Source organism: Crassostrea angulata, unplaced genomic scaffold (genome assembly GCF_025612915.1).
Source record: "Crassostrea angulata isolate pt1a10 unplaced genomic scaffold, ASM2561291v2 HiC_scaffold_282, whole genome shotgun sequence".
In the NCBI taxonomy this organism is placed as follows: domain Eukaryota; kingdom Metazoa; phylum Mollusca; class Bivalvia; order Ostreida; family Ostreidae; genus Magallana; species Magallana angulata.
The window spans coordinates 102,533-124,739 of NW_026441835.1; positions in this window are offsets into that span (position 1 = coordinate 102,533).

The following is a 22,207-nucleotide window of genomic DNA, read 5'->3' on the forward strand; positions in this document are numbered from 1 at the left end:
CGGATAATCTGTTTTCAGTATATACATTTCAAGGGGGGGGGGGGGGGCTATATAGTCCTAATTAATTTGTCAGTTATCTGTCCCCACTTTGTTTTCTCTTCGTTTTCCAGGCCTTTTTTTTTGGCTCGGCAAATGAATATAAAACTTTCTGTGTAGCTCCATAACGATGCACTGTAGATAAATTATGAGTAGTTTTACTTTTGATAAACAGGTACATATCCTTACTTGAATTTTAATTTGACTCTTATAATCGGATTTAATATTCCAATAAATATGGGCTGGGAAAGAAAAGACGGGACTTTTTTTGCGCATATCCTACTGTACCATTCATTCATTACAGGTATTAGCGCTCATCGAGTTCGACTTGCTTTCTCTTTTTATCCACTGGATTTAAAGCTATTAATTTTTGAAATTATTTTGAAATTATGGCCTGATTATATATAAATAAGAGCTGTGCTGGTGCATCTATTTACCCAAATGGACCAAAATATAACCAAATGCATCTAAAAACTTTGACAAAATTAGTTTTAAACGTACGACTCATTTTTCAATTCTAATCGGGTATGTCCTTTAGAAAAATCTTGAAAAACACACATTTTAGCAAATAAAACGACAATTGTTTCATTTTTTTTTATGGGGAGGGAGGTGGTGCCGGTAAAGGACATATATTGCTTGTGGCAGTTGTGCTATTCTCCCATTTGTTATGATAGGTAATACTTCATATTGATATAAAATGAAAGTTTCCAATTACTCTGTACATAGTTTATATCATTTATTTTGACCCGTGCGATAGTTTAGAACAATTTTCAAAGCATTTACTGTAATTCAACCGATCATTTTTGAAATTTATTATTTCTGGATTCCCGCCTGATCCGTCCGCCTTCTTGTATATTAGAATTACATGCACGTTGACCATATGTACACATTAACTTAATCGGCTATAATTATGTGACCATAACATTTTTTATCGATGTTTTTGCAGGATAGGTAATAAATAACAGCATATTTGTTGTTTTTTTCACTGATTTTTTTAGATAATTTGCCGCCATCTTTTATGCATTCCACACACCACTCACAGTTTCTTTATTTGGTGTTCTGTGTGTATGGCGACAAATTGGCAAATTTGCACCACTCGCCCCTTGTAGCTTCACCCTGATTACATTTTATCTGGCTAAGAGTAATATAGTAGTATATTAAATACACACATCTTTGTTTGCAGTGCTTATTTACATCTTCAGAGATTTACTTACATACAAAGTAAACATTTGTATGATTTATATGTAATTATTGTCAATATGGTGCGGGGGGGGGGGGGGGTAGGAAACTACAGAGAAACTTAACTTGGCTGTGATACATATGCTTGTCTATACCTTTTATTCTTTCTTGTTGATATATTAATGAATGAATTATAACAAAATACAACAATTAATTTTGAAATATTCATGCACAATCAAATTTTTAAAAAAGTTTTACTGTTCTCTGCACAAGAAATCGGCAATGTGAACAAATTGGCACCCTACCATTCCTACCTTTAATTGTAGATAGTATTGAAAACAATTCCAAAAGTTAGACTCGTAATAAGTTGTTTACTGAGGAAAAGGAAAAAGAATTTGTATTTATTAATAATTCCGTATGATGTGATAATATCTCAATGATTTGTTTATAATCATAGTACTAGTGTATGACTGTGTGCATACATAAAACGATAAGTAATGCTTATAATTATTGGTGAAACCGGACTGATTATTTATATTTAGATTATTTAGATACATGTAATAATCTTCATGCGCGGATCTAGATAGGAGGGGGTCAGGGGATTTGGACCCCATCCTCGGAAAATTGGAGCTTATTAAATTTACATAGTAAAATTAGTTAAAATTGGCCTAGGCCCCCCTACAGAAAAAATTAGCTACGCTTATGAAGTTCTCTACCATAACCGCATTCTTACACAAAAGGGGTGAATAAACCCGGGGTTTAAACTATTACTGGTGGTGAAATACCCCAGGGTTCAAACACATCAGGTGGAAATGCACCAGGACAAACAAAATCACTTAGATCCGCGAAGCACACTGCATTATTTCTAGGCTACTTAGATATTCTGTGTAAAAGTAAATACAAATAATTATTTAGGTAGGTAGGGAGAAGTGAACATAGCATGTATTTGTATATAAGAGCATGTAGGAATGATCTTTATTTAGAACAGTTTGATGTTGCTAGGATACATATTTTCAGATCCTTGATTTGATTGGTTAATTTGGATATTGAATCTCGAATTTCGAATCTTGAATCTCGTAATTCGAATCTCGTATTTTGATTCTCGAATCTCGAATGATCCTTCTCGGCTTTCGTAGATTTTAGTGTTTTTTCTTTCTTTCTTTCTTCTTATTTTCTTTCTCCTTTTTTGTTCGCATAATTTCTCAAAGATGGCTGAATAGATTACCCTGAAATTTTCATGGATGATAGAAAATTATAATATCTCGAGGCGTTTGTTTCAGTTTTTTCAAAATTCATTTCCGATCGTCCGTTTTCTGTCCCGCGACGAAAAACTTGTGGCATCGAGATCTCAGAAACGATTAAGACTTGAACATCCAAACATTGTGGGATGATAGACTTATTGTCATAGATGTGTTTAAATTATTTTGTTTTGTTCGTCACAACTTCCGGTCGTCACTGGTAGTCTTCCAAAATTAGTTTGTTTACGTATTTTATTTATTTAACATAAAATGAGTAAGTTAGTATAAATTCTTACATGTGTCATCTATGCAATGTTGAATTAACAAAAACATTATATTTCCGGTGAGATATCTCAATTATCTCAGGTAGCTTTTTTAAAACAAATTTTGTTTCCCCAAGATCTCAAAAAACTGTTAGTGAGCAAAACACGAAACTTAAATGGATGATAGACAATTGAATGCAGATGTGCTTAACTGCTTTCATTTTGTCGACTATCACTTCCGGTCCACACCAAAAGAGTTCAAACAAATCATGTTGTTTATAAGTTTAATTGTTTTTCTTTGACAATTTTTGACAAATTGATGGGCAATAGAGTCCTGTTTTCTAATGTTTAACAAACACTAACTTTCATTTTCATTAAGCACTTCCGTTTGTCCGTTTCCTGTCTCGAGACAAATTCTTTGACTCCTCTAAATCTCAAAAACCGTAATGATTTAAACAATTAAACTTTGTAAGATGATAGATCTATGCATGTAGATGAATTTACATTTTTTATTGTTTTGTTCGTTTTAACTTCCGGATGCACTTAAAAAAATATTATTTTTACACATTAAATTCCTTTACTTTAAAATAAATATATAAGTGTAAATCTATACAATATTATATCATCAAAAAATAAATACTTCCGGTGAGATATCTAAAAACACATGTGTACCCTCTACATCTCAGAAACTATAAGTGATCAAAGCACGAAACTTTCATAGATGATAGATACTTGATTGAAAATGTGTTTAACCCGTTTCAATTCGTCTTCCGTCACTTCCGGTCCACAAAAAAAGTTCAAACAAACCGAGTTGTTTATCAGTTTAACTGTTTCCCTTTAATATCTGTAGCTAGCTTGATGAACCATAATGTGCAAAAAGGCAAGTATACAAGAAATATTCAGTACAATTTACATTGAACACTTCCGTTTTTCCGTTTCCTGTCCCGAGACAAAACACCTTATTTCGACGAGATCTCAAAAACGGTAACGACTTGAACACCCAAACTCTGTTGGATGATAGACCTATTTATGTAAATGTGTTAAGGCTTTTTTGTTTTATTCGGCGTAATCTCTGGTCGTCAGAGGAAGTACACCCAATTTTGATTTTTAAAAAATATTTTTGCTATTTTGCATGGAAATAACATTTTAGCTATAGAAATACAAAAGGTCAAGGTAAAAAAAAAACAAAAACAAGTTCTACTTCCGGTGAGACATCTCAAATATCTCAGGTAGCCTTATTTTTTAAAAGTACCCACAAGATCGCAGAAACTGTCAGATCAAGACACAAAACATATATGGATAATGGACATTTTATTGAACATGTGTTTTACGGGTTTCATTTTGTCGTACACCACTTCCTGTTCTCACTCGAAACTTTCAAGCAATAGAATTTTTATTCTTTGTTTACATTAGATTTTTCAAAACATTTTACTCAATGTGAAAAACAGTAACGTACCGTAGGTAAATGTCTTAAAATATCTACTTTCAATTTCTTAAATCACTTCCGTTTGTTTTTTTCCGGTTCCAAGACACAAACCTTTTTCTCAACGAGATATTATAACTAAAAAAACATGGGAAACATGTTACTAGGGAGTGGCCGTGTGATTTTGTACATTGGGAACCAAATGTAAGAAGTTGTGAAAAGTAATGTCACAACCAGGACTCAAACCCAGGGCCTCTGGAGTACCGTGCTAGAGCTCTAACCACTGAGCTATTGAGACCAGTTGTATTGACTGACAGTCACACACTTGTAAACCCGGTGACATATTAATTATGTATCCGCAAGGTCTCAGAAACTGTAAAAGATCAAGATACAAAACTAATAGTTAATAATAATGATTTAAAGGATGATAGTCTTTAGGTTTATTTTAGTCATCCGTCTCTTTCAGTTTTCACTGGAAGCGTTCAAGCAAATGAAGTTTTTATTAAGATATGTTTTTCTTTGAATATTTTATTCAGTCTGATGAACAGTTATGTTCCGTAGGTAAATATACTAAAATTATAATTTTAATTTATTTGACCACTACTATTAGTCCCATTACTATTGGTCCCTTTTGGGTTTCGAATCATTTTTTTTTCAGCACGATTTCAACACTGATAAAACTTGAACAACCGAACTTTAAGGAAAAGCAGAAAAATGTAGGAGAATATGTTTGATCTACCGTAACTTTCGAATATCACAGGAAGTTCTGAAGAAAGAAAAATGACGTTTTGTCATTTTTTTTTTGTTTTACATAGAGTTTCTAACCGGAAAATTCATTCACAGTACAATGTAAATCCTTTATCCATTTTCTCTTAACAAGAGAAATTCATTTTTAGATTAATACAAAGGAACGGAAAACCCTTTTATTGCTATGACAACAAGATTTTAATTATACAATCATACTTTAGTAGGAAAAATAAACAAATATTGCACATAAGATGTGCTGTAATAAAAAAAAAATCGGGGGGGGGGGGGGGTGCATGGGGATATATTTGATGCAGATTTTTTAAACCAGTCTAATGACTTTCTGAAACATTTGAGGAAGTTTGATAAACGTAATCAGCAAACAGAAAGAGAAAGTAATCTATACTACTACATTGTATCTTAAAATAATAGACTTTAGTTTTTAATAACGAGAGATCGGAAGAATACTGTCTTTTGTTTAATACATCTTATATATTTTAAACATCATTGGTACTTGAAGATTACCAATTTATTTTTATTTTGTCTCAGTTAAGCTTCGCTAATAAATAATCAACGAAAATTCCTAAAAAATCCCGGAATTCAACTGGATTTTTTTTTTTATATTTTACAATCTTCCGCTTGTGCAATACATTCACGCTAACGGGATCTTAAGTTATGTTTCCACAATATCACATCTGCATGAGTAAACTCAGAAATGATAATCCAAATACGGATACATTTTCATTGGACTTTTGCTATATATTCTGTTCATATATATAAATGATTTCTTATGAGAGAAAGTATAAAGTAACAAATATACATTTCAACTAAGTACTTACTTTTGTCTTCGTGATGACAAAAAATATTTGATTACATGCAAAAAAGTTACATTATATTACTTAGGAGAGTAAAGATAGAATATGTTTTATCGTAAAAATGAATAATGTCCCACGGACCCATTTTACCAAAGAAAATACGTGTACGTTGATAAAAAAAAATGTTGAATTCTTCCATTCTTTGGATTAAAATCTTTAGTTGAAAGGTATTTGCAGTGTCAAAAGGCTTTGTTGTAATAAATTGGACTGTTATTTTCAAGGCAACTTCATTAACTTTCTCCAAAATCGTTCCGGAGCGATTTGCGATTTTCTGCTACATTTTGGGTACATGGAAGGCATTCTAACTGTGGTGATAGCCTTTCCCGATACACAGTTAGATTATTGAAACTAAGGAAAGTGTAGTGAAATTAATAGCATTATTGTAAGCTTATAGCTTTGTAAAGTAAATGTCAATAATAAGGTGTGTCGATGTACCTATTTCGTAAATGTCCGATATGCTTTGTCAACCCGTGCACGCACGGGCCAAGGTCTAGTTTTTTTTAAATACTTTAATGCAATTTATGGAACGCCATCGCTGCCTTATAGCATAAAATAATAGGTACATTATGTCACATTATCATTACATTATGTAAAAGTCCATTACGTGTTGTGAATATATCTTGACATTTGGTCTAATCGTTATTACGTGATGTCAAACGCACGTTAGGTGAAGTAAACATGCCTTTACATTATGTCAACTTATTACGTTGTGATGTAAAATCATCCTTACGTTATGCCAACATTGTACAACCAAAGGTCAATACATCATGACATGATTTTGAGACTGTATTACATGGGGCAAATGTATCCTAACATTATGTCAACATTTTATTACATGTTATAAATATATCCTTACATTATATCAACACTGCAGTACGTATCGCGATTCTAACCTTACATTATGTCAATATTTTATTACATGATATCAATGTATTTTTACATTTTATCAACACTTTATTACATGGTGTAAATATATCGTTGTATTATGTCAATACTTGAAAACCTGATGTCATAGGTTTATGACGTTATGTCTAAACTTAATAACGTGATCTGAATAAGTTATCGCTGTAGGTCAGTTCTCTTTTTCATGATTTACATGCTCTATTACTTTAAGTTGAACCATCATTTCGTTCTGCGATCATGGATACCCTCGACCATTCTATATACATAGAAACGGTAAGCTTACCCAAATGTATCCAGGGGCTTATGAAGTTTTGTGGAACAGAACGGAACCAGTAGAAGATAAAAAAAATTAAAAAGTATATATATGTTTTACTTCATTATGTTTCAAAATAAGATTGATCTTTCATTGTATTGTTTAAATTCGTTGTTTAAAGAAAAATATACATATATTACTTACTACTCTAATATTAACAAATTACAGTATTTTCACGTCAGAACTTACTTAGCTAGCAAAAGAATATTCTATATTAATTAGAGCTTTATAACAAACGAAACAAATTCCCAAGCATAACATCTTTAAAATTACAATGTGAGCAGTACGGTACACTACTTATTTTTAATATTCTGGTTCCGTTCCGTTCCGCAATATACCCTTACCAGTGTGGATCTTGGTATCTAATGAAACAGAACGGAATGACGGTAAATTTTAATCAAAGAATTTTAACATGATCATACATTTAACTGGTTACAAAAAAACAACACTCATGCTGTCGAATTATTTTATTTTATTAAAAATTAGTAAGTTACATGTATGAGGCAAACGCTGAAGACAGTGCATATTTTACTAATAGTGTTTGCTTTCTTTATAATAAATTCTAAAATCGGCAAATACAGTTCCTCTCTCTTAATTGTGTGCATTTAATGATGACATATTTCTGATTTACACCCCCTGTCCGTATAATTTCATAAAACAAACATTTCATAAAAACCATCTATATCAAGATGGAGAATGTCTTCAAAGGGATTAAAAATATATTGTAATTTATTCATTTAATTTCATTGGATGAGAGGGAGAAAATTTATTCGCATGAACGAAGCATACCTCCTCCATAAACACCATTCCCACCCCCACCTTATTGCAGCAATAAGAAAAAAAATATTTTCATAGCATAATAATTTTGTCGCAGAACGGTCATACCTAGTTGGGGTCAATATCCTTAATTTAAGACAGCAATAGCAACGTTTTTTTAACTACTAAATACTTTTTTGTATTTACTAAATACTTTGAGACTAAATTTAAGAAAGTTAAATATGCACTGGGTGTCTGCGTCACGACATACATGCTTTGGAACGATAAAGAAAACTGACTGCTAAATGACTGAGTGTGTAGTAACGAACGTAATTTGAATACTAAATAAATAATAATAAAAGCAATAAAAAAGTATAAGTCAAAAATAAAATTGTAAATTAAAAAAACAGAACAATAAAGGGGTTAATTTTAGATTTTATATCTATTTCATTTTAAGTAGTCAAGGGCTGATGAACATGAGGAAACTTGCATTTTTAGTCTCATTCTTATAACTTAGGTCGGTCTTATAACTTAGGTGGAATTTAAAGCATGAAAATTATATAAACGCCAAAGATTTTGTGTTTGTATAACGGAATGATGTTTCGACTTAAAGTAATGGAGCGTATACATCACAGAATAGATAACTGGCCTAATGTAAAGACTTATTCACATCACGTAATAATGTTTAGACAAAAAGTCAAGACATTTTCGTATCAAGTAATGTACTTTTGACATAAAGTTGAAATCAAAGTACTGAAGAACTGACGAGAGTTGATTTTGTCGTTTATTTATTCTAAAATCAATGGTATTTTATTTTGCATGACAGTACATGTAGTTTCTAATTTGAATTACACGCATATTTATTATTTATGAATTTTTGGACTTTTTCGACAAGAATGAGAGAAACCTCCATATAAATCATGTTAAATAATATTTAAAAATAAAATTAATACAATCAAACTATGTATCAATAATAGAAATATTTCTCGAACATTGTATGGATCCAAGCAATATTGAACTCTAGTCTCGTTCAACCAAACGCTCGGCTGACACCGTAAATCTCCCACAAGGATTTACGGAGGCAGCCGAGCGTCGAGTTGAACGAGACTATATTAATTGAACTCTGGCGTAGGAATACATACCACTACAAAAAATATTTAAATTGTTCGTACTATTTAAAATCTGACTATTTTCAAGGTATTTATAAATAAGTTTACTTGAAAAACAATGCTTTAGCATACATTACATCGAATTTATCAATTATTTTAAAGAACTAAGTCTTGTCAGCAGCTGAGGTCCAAACACTGTTTCACTTTCGGTTTGTCTGAGTAACTGCATAGAAGAGTTTATTAAAATCAACTCCCAAAAATGAAAGGATGTGTTAACACCATGTATTATGATGTTGATAAAATGTTAAAATATATTGATAACTTGTTATAAAATTTTGACATAATGTACGGATAGAATCGCGATATGTACTGCGGTGTTGATATAATGTAAGGATATATTGATAGCATGTAATAAAATGTTGACATAATGTTAGGATACATTTGCCCCATGTAATACAGTGTCGAAATCATATCATGATTTATTGACCTTTGGTTGTACAATGTGTAGGCATAACAAAATGATGATTTTACATCACAACATAAAACATCGACATAATGTAAAGACATGTTTACTTCACCTAACGTGCTTTTGACATCACGTAATAACGATTTGACCTAGCGTAAAGATATATTCAGACCACGTAATGGACTTTGACACAATGTAATGATAATTTGACATAATGTACCTATAGTTTTATGCTATAAGGCAGCGATGGCGTTCCATACAATTCAAAACGATCGAAGAGAATATGTTAAAATTGACAATTTTGCCAGAAATTGAAACAAAGGTCACTAATTAAGAAGTCACCGATACAATTTTAAATATGCGAAAGGAAAGGAAATTGTGGTTAGCAATCTAAAGCAGCAGAGACATCATATGAAGCTCAGTTCACAAACAGCTCAGGCTGTTTTTCATATGTCAAGAAGTGTTGACAATTATATCAAATAGCTAAATCTATTTCTTAACAATCATTTAAACTAATTTGGCAGGAAATTAAGGAAACCTCCTCAATTGATGAAGTCTTCTCCTTATTTATTATTGAAAAAAATTGAAAATTCTAAAATCTTTCTTTAATCAAGTTGATTGTTCTTAAATACAAATAGAATTATCCGTGGTTTTCTTTTTAACTCAACATAGAATATGTTTTATCGTAAAAATGAATAATGTTATTATACAGATCAATTTTCTTAAATAAGAAAAAGGGAAAGAATGTCCAAACATTTTTTCTTATCTAAGTCATATTTAACTAATGCAAGACAAAATTGGTAATCTGTGATTGTTTTTTTAAACCTAAATTTGAAAACAGTTTAATAAACACAAAAAACAATATTAATTGTATTTTTAAATATATTTTTAAAAGTTTATATATGTACGCATTTTTTTCTTGAAATGCATTTTGTCAGTTTGGAAATAACCAGATAGTTAATATTAAAAAAGGATTTAGAAGTAATACGTGCACTTTACTATCTGCTTTTTATAACTAGGTTCAAACGCTATCTTTAGGCTGTACGACTGTGATATCAAAGAGCAAAGGTATATTTGCCCTATCTGTGTTTGTGAATCCAAAAACATTATTATCAGTGGCCTGTTGTCTCTTTTAAAAAAAGGTGACTTGGTTTACCATTAAATTTTAGATAACACATGGTTCCATAATTTTGAGCTGAACTTCCTATTATAATAGAATATATAAAGTTTTACAGTACCAAATTACATTAATAAGCTTTTAAAATTTAAAAATACACGCCCAAAAAATATGTCATAAGATCTAATGTAAATGTTTAAATATATACCCACACAAACACACACACCTAAAGATAAAAAACCAAAACAAAATATTTAATACACAAATATTAAGAAGAAAAAAAGACACCCCCCCCCCCCTCCTTCAAATGAACATAAAATCTAGGACGCCCTGAATTTAAAGAATTTTTTTCCAGTGCATTCAAAAATCTATTAAAAATATTCTAATTGAACAACTCTTGACATTTCAAATGTGTGCTACGTGTAAGTATATTTTTTATATGTAAATTGTATGATAACAATATATATGAATTAAATTTATGTTTGTTAACAGCTGATAACAATCTTTTTTTTTATTGTCTGTCGACCATTTAACATTTTATTTAGCAAAGCATTAAACCTAAGTGTGCATTACGATAACAAAGCTCATTGCACCACTACAACTGTGGTCTCTGCAAATAAAAAATAAATTTAAGCCTGCCTGCATGACAAACTTTTTATTCCTTGACTGTGTAAAAAAGATTGTAAACCTTCTTTTGTTTTACGAAGGTAAGCGTATATTAGCACATACTAAAAAAACCATTTCATCATATATGTCAAATCCCTTTCTTCAAAATATTATTAGTTAGCAAACCATTGTCAGTGATATCAAATAGATGTATCGTAATAATATAAGCGGCCACAATTGTTTTACCATTACTTTTTTATCCTATCTTATTTGATTGAAATTAATTAAGCATTGCTAACGTTAACTGTTCTGCAATATTGACAAATAAATATGATTAATTATTTTCAATTGCTTGATAAAAATATAAAACCATATCAAACAGTATCTGATGCGATAATTTTAGTAATGCTTTCTTGAATTAAAACAAACTATTAGATTCCTAAAAAAAATGCTTTAAAGAACAATACCTGCTCGCCATCGTTGCTCGATCTGACTGAATGATTCTTATTATCAAACACGGGTTTATCAAAGTAAAGAAATCTTTAAACCTTCTACATCATATGATGCATAGATATGTATAGGTGATGCCGCAAGTAATATTCCATTACTTTGAGATAACGTATGTAAGATAATGTTATGAAAATATGGTAGGTTATTTAGCCCTTTAACGGCCGCCGTTTTGACAGTTTTTGTATGAATTTAGCAAACAATTTTAAAATGAAACTTATGACATTTTCTGAAAGACTTAACATAAGGTAACCCATATATATCATGAAAGGTCAGATACCAAGGGTTCATACTATGTTCTGTGTAAAAACCTTATGGTAACCATGGCAACACAATATGGTCACGAACACAACATGTATTTCATGTATTTTGAGTGTTTCTGACATGATTTAACATGCGTTAATATTAAATACTTTGTATCAGAAACTTATTCAAATATTTATGCAATTAATCATGTTGTGTGCTAAACAAAATAGTTATACAGTAGTATTTTTTTAATCTTTGAATTTATCCATTTAGCATCTAAATAATTTTCTGGTTTACTGTTTGCACCGTTAATAATGATAACACAAATATGTGTTCTTATTGGTTATAGTAAAATATATCTAACTAAGCATCTGATTACTTGCGAGTCTGTTGATAATTATAAAACTTCGACTATAAGTTGATACCCCTGCTCTCTCAAATATCATTTATTCTTATTTTCTCTCTTTCTTTTTTTTCTCTTAATTTCTAATTGGTGAAGTGCTTCTAAAGGAGAAAAAAAAACAAATAAAAGATACAGCTACTTGTGGTACATACAATAAAGAAACAAATGACAGTAACAATGAATACCGTAATAGCGAGCGCAGCTCGCCGGCGCGCAGCGCCGGCGCGAAGCGAGCTCTACTGGCAAGGCGTGTGTGAATAGAAAATTCGGACGAGTTGCACATTCATTCAACCGATTTTTTTGGCGTCAGTAAATCGGACAAGTAATGCCTTGTTTTAATCGTCCCAGTAATTCCCTGTAAATATGGTTTCCCATTTCACACTCTCACGAGAACAAGATAAAAGACTATGCACATCATGCATTGTAAATAAAATAATTCCATTACATAAGACTAACAGAGTTGTCGTTCCTTCGAGTGACGTCACAATGGATTTCTTGCACATTGATCCCACAGAATTTTTCGGCGTCAGTAAATTTTGACCCACAATGCAATTTATCAATGTCGGACGATCTCACTAGACTTGATTCCTTCTCGCGAGAATCAAAGTAAATCTTTGTGAGAAACAGATAAATTGTGTAATTTCAAGAATATCATTAAGTTAACAAAACAGTATATTTCACTTAGTTTTTTTTTTGATGGTCTTTTCAAAGAGACAGACGACACTTGACCGACGTGAACTTTGACGTCACAATAAGGGGAAATTACTCTAAGTAGTTATTGTAAATCAATACCAAAATCTTCTCAAAATCTTGCAAAGCGAACGAATGGGGACGTTTTTTTTTTAAATAGGAAACAGTTGTAACTTGGTCTCATTTGGATGAAAGCTCACATTTATTTTATTCACTATATATTTACAGTTAAAAAGGGGTACGGCAGCATCCTTCAAAAAATATTTACAAGCAAAATGAAAAAGAAATTCTAAAAATCAGGGAAATTCTAATCCGGGTGAGGAATAGTGAGTGCGTAGTATGCATTTAGCTCTTTAACTGCTCAATGGTATCTTTATTTTCACATTTATTACATCCTCCCGGGGGGGGGGGGGGGGGGGTGGGGGGGTCCAAAACCGTTTTTCTTATATATGATCAGCAAATTTTTTTTTATATGTAAATTATATTTTTTTTATATGTAAGTTTAAGAAAAATGTCTGCTGCAAGAAAAGAGGAAATAAACTGCAATAAACATTATGTTAAATTCCTAATTATTCGACAACATTGTAAAAACTGAGATAAATTTTATTTAAATAAATAAACAATCTTATAAATTATGGATAATGAAAATTTACTAGAAAAAAAGGCATGTTTATATTTTATTTTGCATTTAAATTCATTTACGTTACGTTGATACTTTTATTTTTATTGATTTATCATAACTCATTATTTGATCACATGCTGCGCTCGCCCCAACGGTCGCACCGTAAAACATATTATGCAAGCGTTGATCATCATATGTATTCAATACAAAATTGGAAGCTGATAATGCACATAATACGCTGGAAACAAGCACCGTGACAAAGATGTACCATTAGACAGTAATACCAGCAACAAGTGTTTGCTCCTAAATAACACTGTTTTGTACCATTCTAATTCTAAATGAAGGCCACATGCAAATTCCGGTAATACATTTAGAAATTATAATTTTCATAACTGAAGGATGAGATCCCTTCCCAAATGATAATATACTTGAGCAGCACTTGATATGCAACTTGGGATTAAACTGTTTGCATGTGAATTCTAAGTTAATCAAGATCTTAACATCTTAGAAAGTATAATGGTCTATATAATTATTACAAACAAAATTAAATTATGCCCCCACTCCGCGGGGGTTGCCAGCTTATCTTCAGATAAATTAAGATTTGCTTCTGTGTGCCTACATGCACATACTCGTGTGCATGGATTTAGAGAAGGGTGGAAGTGAGGGGTCCAGACCCTCTCCCCCTTGAACATTCATTTATATCAATAGTAAAATTACCAAAAATACATCTTGTACAGTCATTTCATGCATATCTTTTACAAATTTATGATATGCTATGGTATTCAATTTTAATGAAATGCTATGAGATTTGTATGCTATGCTATGAGATGTGTATGCTATGCTATGAGATTTGTATGCTATGCTATGAGAAATTGAAATGAAGAACTTAATGATTTGGTATGCTATGCTATGGTATGCAATGAGCTTTCAACAAAAACGCCTCCATACAGAGAAGAGTTCCTCACATTTCGCAGTAAAATAATAAGAAACCAATGTTTACCACAAATATATTATGTTAACATTTATTTTTTCAAATAAAAACATTTAAATGTTATGCTATGCTAAGCTATGGTATGGTATGATATGACGAATGCGATTTTATGAGATTGTAGCTATGCTCTGAGATTCGAATGCTATGCTATGAGATTTCAATGCTATGCTATGAGATGTCAATACTATGCTATGCTTTAGTGTATGTTGTAAAAGATATGCTTGAACCGACTGTACTCCAGTGCCCTTACAGACATGGAATTGCTCTAACCCATTGCGCGTCAATATTAGGTAATATTATTTATTTCAATAGGAGGTATGCATCACAATATGCAGGTGTCCTGCACCACCTTAAAGCTATTATTTACCTAATAAAATAGTGCAAGGGGTTTTGAAGAAAAGGACATAAGAATACATGCATGTTACAAATAACTGATCTTTTTTTCTGAAGTTTCTTTTATGATGATCAGCTAAAGGAATATTGTACTCTATTTGGATTATCATTTTGATGTTGACCAATTATGTTATTTATTAGTTTTGGAGATTTACAACGCTATTATCAGAGGCCTGATATCTTTTATCAAAATTAGATAATTTTGTTAAATATCAACGTAGTGACCCGCACGTAGCAGGATAACTCATAAGCCATTTTTGAATATAAGTTGTCCTTTGCAGTATTGAAGAATATATTAAATCTTTTCAAATCAAATTGTTTGAAATGACTTTCGAGTTTTTCAATTAAAAATGTTTTGCCTATTTAAAAATAAGTTACGATCTTAAATGTAAAATCGCAAACGTTAAGCCACCCCTTACTTTTGACTGCCGAATTTGAGATGAGTAGCGATAACAAGCTTATCCACAATGATTGTTTAAGTTCTTGAAGATTTTAGGCAACAGGTTATTTGGTGCAAAAACTTGCGATGGCAAACTTGTTAAACATAAATTTGTTTCAGTATCTCTTATACTAGATAAAGCTTTTCCGAGAAAAATGAATAGGTAAATAGTAAGAAAAAAAAAAGAATATACGAAATACAAGAGATATTTTACATGGAATGTGAAAAGACCTTCTAATAGTAAAACAACAACACAACAATATCTACATGTCTTTACATTGTTTTGTAACAAAATGAAATTAATCGAACAATTGTAGTTCGATGAAAATAGTCGTTGGTAGATTGTTATTGTTATCCAAAACTCTAGCGTTTAAGGTCAATTATTGAAGAAAGGAAACAGCATAGAATGTCCCAACATAAATTGGTTTCTTATTTAACTCATATCTAGTCATGTCATGTCTTTATCTAACACAAACCTGCTTTAAAGGCTTTAGTCGATTGCATGTGAACAAAAATGTAAACTATTAAATTAATGTTTTACTTTAACCTAAAAAATAAGATTATATATATATATATATATATATATATATATATATATATATATATATATATATATATATATATATATATATATATATATATATACAGCCAGACACATTTGATGGTATTTGAAATAGAATTTAGGTCTAATCTTTGCACTTTATTCTCTGCATTACGTAGATTGGTTTAAACGTTATCTATAAGTTTTCAGATTGCAATATCAGAGGACAAAGGTAAATGTACTGTTCATGTTTATTTTGGGAGATTCACAAAGTTATGAACAGCTTGATATCTTTTATCAAAATTAGATCATTTGGTTAAATATCAACGTAGTAAACCGCACGTAACGTGATAACTCCTTGCTTATTTGTTCAGTGACATTAATAATAATCTTATATCATAAGTTGACCTTTTAAATATTTAAAACATATAAAACATCTTGTCTTATCAAGTAATTTAAATACAAACTTGGAGTTTTTCAATACAAATGTAAAATGTTATACCTATTTAAATACAAGCTACGATCGTAAATGTAAAAATGCAAATGTAATTTCATCCTCTCAATTTTGAACGCTGAAATTGAGAACATGGTGACTGTGCATTAAGTATATTATGAATATTATGATACTTTAAAATGTCTTGTTATTCTTAAAGTGAATAACGTACAAACATATTTGTCAAATATTGATCGCATGAAAAATATAAGAATACGACTTATGTATGTGCGCACCTTGTAAAAATTTTTTTTTTTTTTTAAATATTATAAGTTAATCACCTGAAATTTCATATAGCGAAGTACTACACTTAGATACGCATAACTTTAAAAAAAACTCTAGGATATGAATCCAACAATATTAAATCACTTTGACAAAAATTTGAACAGTGAGCAAAATTAAAATCTAGACTATCAAATGTTGAATGAACATTGAAGACAATGTATCTGACTTAATGCCGCCAATACATGACTATCTGTAATTTTGCAATTTGCAATTTTTAAAGTGCTGGCTGATAAGATGGCTATAGAAATAACAATCGAACGAGAAATCAAATTATCGAGCAATTTAGACAGATCGTCAGGCAATATAAATTATAGATGAAATGTGTTTTGTGTCATTAGGTTTGACAACCGTTTGATACTGAAACAAAACTTTTGTGAATATATGATAGCTAGTGAGATTTTTAAAAGAAGCAATTGATTCTTATATGAAAGCAATTTATTTGTTACTGTATACCGTGATGCAACAGTGAAACATTGATATGCTAAATTATTCACATGTGCATAATCAGAATATGAAGCTATATCATGCAAACAGCTTCTTATGAGACATATATATAAAAGAAATATCCATTGTACTAAACAAGTCAAAAACAGTCATAGCTGCTTACTAAATCACACAATCAAGAATGATTGTGATTCATCTGACAAATTTATATCTGCATTATGAAATGAGCTATTCAATTAAGAAAACAAACATTAACAACTTATTTATCAAATGCCGTTTAGATACGTTGAGTGATTTCACCAGTTATATTTAAATGTTTTCAGGCAGTGCATGTGTGAAAAAAATACGAAAAGAATATCATTTGTTTAGGCTGAACATACTTAAACAAATAAAACCCTATAAAGTCGATTAATTTCATTTTTTAAATTGGGAGTATATACCCATGGTACAAAGGTTGTACAACCTATGCCGTTTTACACTCGTTATCTAGATGGTTAAGGGTGGCCTGAATCTGTTTTTGTGTAGTTATTATCATATACTATTACTTACTGATTATAAAGTTGCTGTGCCAAGTAGCACATTTTGTAAATAAAGAGCACTACTCTTTTATACAGACACACTTTGAGTCATTTAATATCTTTGCATAGAGGGTATCTTAAAAGTTACAATGTAATGTTTTTGTCGCCCAATTTATAAACTACTTCCACTTTCATTTTCTCGTTTCAGGAATACTACCACCTGCTTGCGAATCCAAGAAAAGAGTCGTACTCTGCAGAACTAATCATGCAATAGGGAGACATTTCTATCCTCAAGTTACCCTGAATGCAGGTGAACTTTTTGGCAATATTAAATTGGCAATCAGTTTCATTTGATAAAGACCATTATTATATATCGGACACAAGAGCTTCGAAATACATCATGAACATCTCTTTTGAATTCGAATTTTAAAAAATAATGAATGTTAAAAATTGGAATTTATACTACGATGTTTTATAAACGTAAATTCTTGTTTTACAATCATCTTATCTTTTCAAACAATGCAATCACCTGTTATCTGGTTTTAGTTATTTGTTTAAATCTATTATCGATCCTCATGTTTACCCATAATATATATTAAGCTTATATGTTACAGTTATCCACATCTAGTTTTATAATTAATGAAAACTTTTTGATTAAATTATTTTAATTAACTCATGTTCGACAATACTTTTTACGGGTTTTATTTGCGTCTGAGCTCATATGTATTGCAGGTGTCACTTCAGTTATACATTTTACCATATATCCCTAAAAATGCATCTTTAAAACAATTTATAAATAAAAAATGACCTTTTCGGTAAATTTCACTTAATATTTTTTCAAACAACACTTAATATATTAAGTAATAATAACACAGATACATTAAGTAAGGCATGATTATTTGTTTGTAAATTGATGAACATCAATTCCATACTTTATACTATTCTAAAATGAAGTAATGCTAATTTATTAGAGGTGTTTACACCAATCTTTGCATGGGGCCTTGGAGCAGAAGGACGAAAATACATGAGTGTATTGTAAGAATACCAATGCAAAATTGAGAAGTGACATTTTATGCTAGTTTGATCTGTAATAGGATCAATATCATCTTATCGTTTTTTAACTCTTGTATTGGTATTGTGAGTTGCCACTGTATTGTAGTGTTCATCATTGTATGGTTCATATATATACGTAATTAATTAGGAGTTTTAAGGGGCCCAAAATCAAAATCTAAAAAGGATAATTTTTTTGAAAAGCGTTGTAGAACAATAGTTGCTAAAAATTATGTTCTCAACAATATGCTACCTACAAAAATGTGTTGGCTTCACTGTGAAGGAGTTTAAGGATCGGCCCCTTAAACACAGTTGTTCAGATATCTTTTAAATAGTCAACAATTCCTGAACACTTCTTAAACAACATATGTTTATATTTACGAGACGTATTATTTGATATCAAGAAAAAAAAGTGTTTTTATAAAAACTATTTACCAAAAATAATATGTTATTAATTATAGAATAAACAATGTTCATTTTACAGCTGTTTCTCTATACAGTACCATACCTAAGTCATATGTTACGTAATCAGAGGTTTTAAGGGGTCAGAAGTCCAAAACTTTGATCGTTAATATATAGAAAAGGAGAATTATTTTGAGAAGCATTGTAAAGTTGCTTAGAATAATGTTCTGAACAATATAATACCAAAACATTTTTTGTTGGTGGCCTCGGTAAGGAGTTGAAAGGTCTACCCCTGTAACAACCGTTAATGATACAACGCCGCTTAATGATATAAATAGCATTAAGCGTTGCAATTGCAACGCTTAATGCCATAAATTCTTGCATTAACAGTTGACATCTTCAACTGTTAATGATAAATCGCCGCTTAATGATATAATTGTATCATTAAGCGTCACAAATGCACAGCAGCCCTAACGCTTAATGAAACAAGCAAATATCGACATCCTCAACCGCTAATGATACAAACTTTATATCATTAAGCGTTGCAGTCGCACCCTTTAATGATACAAAATTGTAAAAATGATTGAAATATTATTGTGTTCATAAAGCAATGGGATGAATATTTGCTTAAACAAGGCAGATCTAATATTTCAAGGTGAATTATTAATTTTTTTATCACCCCCCCCCACTTTAAAAAACGGTGCTACATGCCTGTAACATCAGTTTTAGCTGAAATACACTTTGCTCACAATTAATAGCGTGAAATTAATCTTTTAACAGCTTTTTTTTTTTACAATATTTTTACAAATTGTTAGATCATATTCATACGATGTACATTGAAAAAAATCAGATGCTATATTGTGTCAAATATAAAAAGCGAGAATATATTTACAATTTCACATGATTGCCTATATACACAGGTAAATTAGCGAATACAAAAAACATTGATAATGAACTTATTTAAAACAACTGCGTGATTTTTGCGTGATTGCCCATGGGAGGCCCGCTGCTTAAAGGGAGCCGAATGGAAAGCTTTTCTTGTAATATAACTAATGGACTTATCTATTATCTCTAATCTTACGAACTAATTTATAGATCATGTGTTATAAAGAAGGGGTAATGAATGGTATCTCTGAGTCTTATTTATTTATCTATTTATTTTTGTGAGAGGGGAGGGGGGGGGGGCTACATCAACGCAGGCTAACTATTTTTTTTTCATTATAAAAATGTGATTTATCCTTCAAACTTTAAAAACGAAATAAAATAAAAAGAATTTTTTTTATGATATCCATGCATTTTATGAAGTTATTAAAATTTTTGCTACAATGGATATAATGGAACAAATATACAAGTTGAGACAAATAAGAAAAAAACCCGGTTTTACAGGTGCATCGGTTGCTCGGACCCCTTTACCATTATGTACTAGGTTTCCGTGGAGTCACCAAGCCAAGCAGATCGTTCAATAGATGTGGTTAATATTAAATCTGCAAGTCTAATTAAATTTGTACATATAAATGGCAGATTTATGGTACGAATAAAAAAGAAATCTGGACAATTTAGAGTTATAGAAAATTGCTGAGGATCGGAGTTCGTTAAGGTGGTTTTGATGGAGGGAGGGTGGGCGTCTATCTCTTTTGCTACATGGAATCATTATGAATTTCTTCACTATTAAAATAACCTTATATTTTTGTTTCAGTTTGTTTATTTCGAAATTACTATTGGTGAGTTAAACTTCAAAACTTACAATATGACAACTGGATACAAATTGAATTCAATCGATGAGTAAGATATGTGTGTGCTTGGGAGGGGGGGGGGGGGGTAGGAACGCGGCTTCAGTGAGGATTCAAACGGATAGTGACTTTCTTTGAAGTATGGAATGTCCGTTTCACTATTTGTTTTTAGTAAAACACAAATAGAAACAAAAAGAAATGATGCTGGAAACAGGAAAAAACATAGAATATTTCGAGTTAATTTATCTACAAGTGAAACAAGCAATTTTTATGGAGCGTTCGATTGTACCTTCTGGTCAGACTGTGAATGCGGTAAATCACTCTCGGGTAAACCCAGGACTACGACTTTTTAAGGACGTCGTTATAACTCAACATGCAGACTGTATAGGCAATGTATATAAAATGATAACTCCAATACAAAAATGTACATTGCTCTGATTTTCATACATATACATTAATATACTCTTTATCATAATAGTATAATGCTTTCCTGATAATAGTGCCGTTATTTTGAATAAAATTACATGTGTCCTCGATTTTGTTTGGACAATCCTCGTATATGTAAATGTAAGCAGTGTAGATTATGTTTTGAAGTTTTCGTAAGAATTGTTCTTCACACATGCCGTCAAAAGATTAAAAACAAAATTGACCCCCTCCCCGTAATATTTAATTCGGATTTCTGTCATGCATATTAGACATTATACGTTACAACGATAAAAAAAAGCAACTTTAATTTAATTAGGTAATTTTAGTTTAGTACAATGTTTATACTATACAAAGCAAAACATATCAAATCTTCTTTTTTAATTTTAGAAATATTGAAACAATCAAATCATTGAGCATGTGTCACCCCCCCTCCCTCCCGCACGCACACACGCACACACACCGCATTGATGAATCGATCGTATTACGCTGTTCAAAATCGCAAAACAAAATCGAACTAATTTTTCTTTTTACAACTAAAAATGTATTACTTATATATAGAACTGTGTTCTAAACAATGAACCCCTTTTTTGACATCGAATAATGACCGGAACAAATTGACTATGCAGTGCGCAACACCAACACTTCCAAACGCCAGAGAACGCCATTTACACTTTCAAAGATACCTTCTAGTACAAGATTTGGACATCGTATTAAACCTGCAGGTAACAATATATTTATTTATTTATTGTTCTTTAAAGACAAGTATAAATAAACAAATGTATAGAAACAGATAAACCGCATATATATTCATGAAAGCGGGATGGTATTCGCAAGGCATATTCCATCGTAAAACTTGTTTTCTTCACTATTAGTAATTTCATTAGATTATGTAGAGAACCGTAAACGTGTTAACAGTAATGAGCTTTTATTATATTGATTGATGAATCAATTTGATTCTCTCTCTCTCTCTCTCTCTCTCTCTCTCTCTCTCTCTCCACA